Genomic DNA, 3,131 nt, shown 5'->3' on the forward strand with positions numbered 1-3,131 from the left:
TTCTCTGTCAGTTTTCTCACTCCATTTGGTGCTTGGCTGAGTTCTTTATCTCTTCATTTGATGTTTTAGGGTTTCAGGATTGTTGTGTTCTCTGTTCGGCTTAGTTTTTCGAATCTTTGCTGTGGAGGGACGGCGTGGTGCTCCTGCCTAGAGCTCCATTTTGCTGGAACTCTCTGGACTATCTTTTAAAGGGTGTTTATAGTACAAACAACCATGGAACACAGAGATAGTGTCTCCTTCTAGAGCAGAGGGCAGATTTATTGTTTGCTATCCCGTAGAATAAAAACAATATTTACCTCAGAGCCAAATGTTGGGAAAGTTTTCTTGTAGCCCATTATTAACAATTGGGGTTCTTAAGCTGTGCTACATCCACCTGGCCCACTCAGCAATTCCACAGGGAGACTTTGGGGGGAAAAGAGGAACTAGCACAAACACGAAAGCTCATGTTCATGGTTTGCATTGTCTCTGACCCACTCTCACACTTTTCTCAAATATTGCCTTTTGAATGAAGTTCTCCCTGACTCCTCTACCCCACTTTCCTGCTTTATTATTTTCCATAACTCTTACCACCATCTGACCTGCTATTTATTTGTTTATTTTGTCTCTCCTGAGACTAGCATGTAAGTTCGCTGAGGACAGGGATTTTTATCTGCTGTGTTCACTGCTGTATCACCGTGCTCAACAATAGGTGCTCAACAAATAGGTGATGAATTAATGAACATATGAATGGATGAAAGAAGTATTTGTGAATGGGAATAGTGAAAGACAAGACTAGAGAGATTTTGATATCTCAAGAAAGGCTTTACATACTAGATTGAAATATATATATACCTCATATATATATATATATAAAATAGTCTCTGTATAGAGAGAACATCATGACATACCAGGAAAAATGTAAGCAATATAACCAAGTGTTAATATCTTTAATATTTAAAGTGACCTTACAAATCATTAAGAAAAAGATACTGTAATAGCAAAGTGGATATAATCAGTGAACATATGAAAATAATGTTTAGCTTTATTAGTCATCAAAGAAATTTTGTTTCACCTATCAAATTGGCAAATAATTTTAACTAAGTGCTGAAGATGATAGAGGAAAAGGGTGTTTTCATATGTTGTGGTGAGCCCTGGTGGCGCAGGAGTTAAGAGTTTGGCTGCTAACCAAAAGATCGGCAGTTTGAATCCACCAGCCACTACTTGGAAACCCTGTGGGGCAGTTCTACTCTGTCTTATAAGGTCGCCATGGCAACGGGTTTTTGGTTTGGTGTGAGTGTGGCTCAAATTGCCTAGAGCATTTAGCAATACCTATCTTGAAAGAAGTACAGCCAGAGTGCTCCCTGGAAGCAAGATTGGTGAGACTTCTCTCAAGTAGTTAGGACATGTTATCAGGAGGAACCAGTCCCTGGAGAAAGACATCATACTTGGTAAGGTGGAGGGTCAGAGAAAAAGAGGAAGACCCTTGAAAGATGAATGGACACAGAGGCTGCAATAATGGGCTCAAACATAGCAATGATTGTGAGGATGGTGCAGGACCAGGCAGTGTTTTGTTCTGCTGTGCATAGGGTTGCTATGAGTCAGAACTGTGACTCAACGGCACCTAACAACATCAAAAGCCTGAAAAAATGGCATCATTTTGATCTGGCTATTTCAATTCAAAGAATTTTCCTAAGGAATTAATGAGAGATAATTACAACTATTTAAATTACAAGAACATCCTACAGTGTTTGTAATGGCAAAATAATAGAAATAAATTCATTCAGAACACTTACGCATGGAAATTATAAGTAACTAATAAAGTAATGTAGAAAAATATTTCATTGAATGTGTTCAGATGTATTGTTAAATGAAAAATAATTTAGAAAACTCTTTAGACAATGTGATTCTAATCGTGTGTGAACCCACATGCATGTGCAGGTGCACACACACACAGGAAAGATCCCCAAGTGCTCACCCATTCTTTTGTCTTAACAGCAGCATCCCCCGCTCTGCTCCCCGCCTCCCCCCCCCCCGATTTGGGAACTGTCCTTATGGCTGTAGCAGGAACAGCCATGTTTCCACATGAACCCACTGTCACAGCTGCAGTAAATTGATCCAGGAGCGGACTTCCAACCTAAGCTGGGGCATTTGGTTTCTCTCTGGAAATTTGGACTTGGAATTGAAAGAGTTCAGCTTTAGATGGGCTATTCTCTTGAATGGAGAAGTTGGGAAGCTTAAAAGATGTTGCTTGTGACTGTTACAGGCATCATGGATTGGGACGCAAAGCCAATTTTCAGGAAGATACAGGATTAAAACGTGTACAGCAGCAGTTGTAAAAAGAGAGAAGGGAAAAGGAGGGAGGGAAGAAGGTGGGGGTGAGGGTGGGGAAGAGAGGGAGAATGGACTTGTTGGATTTCCTATAGGTAATTAAGTTTGGGATCAATATTTAAATGTTTAAGTTATTAACATTAAACTTTTTAGGTTTAGTGTGTTTTAAGTAGTTAGGAAGATTTTGTCTATAAAAATGTGAGTCTGCGTTTTTGAATGTTTGAAGGGCTTGAGAAAATTAAATGTACTAAAATTAGGTTGTAGTTTGAAATTTCTTAAAAACTTAATTTAAAAGTTTTGACAAACATGGAATCCAGACATACTGGACCCATGAAGACTGGAGGAACCCCTGAATCTATTGCCCTGGATAATCTTTAAATCTTGAACTGAAACTATCCTCTAACGTCATATTTAAGCAACAATTTAGCTGAATTGGTTAAGAATATTTTCCTTGGGCATTGAGCTGTTTTAAAGAATTATTTATATGAGATCAAATTGACAACAGTAACTCTAAAGCATAGATGAGAAGTTTAGAAGGCAGTCTAAGTCAATGATGGTGACACAGTATGGGTAGAGATAGTGAGAATGGTTATGCAACAAGAAGAATGTAACCAATATCATTGAACTGTACCTGTAGAAACTACTTAATGGGTGTGTGTTTTGCTATGTATATTTTCACCAAAAATAGATATTATTTAAAAAAGTAGAAAAAAATTTTTGATAAATATTTGGGTATATTTTATCAAGGGCAAATAAAATTGGATAATTTAAAATAGTAACATGAAAATTAATAAACTTATAAATTTTATACTCCTGAGTTTCAG

Source organism: Trichechus manatus, unplaced genomic scaffold, assembly GCF_000243295.1.
Source record: "Trichechus manatus latirostris isolate Lorelei unplaced genomic scaffold, TriManLat1.0 scaffold00029, whole genome shotgun sequence".
Taxonomy (NCBI): Eukaryota; Metazoa; Chordata; class Mammalia; order Sirenia; family Trichechidae; genus Trichechus; species Trichechus manatus.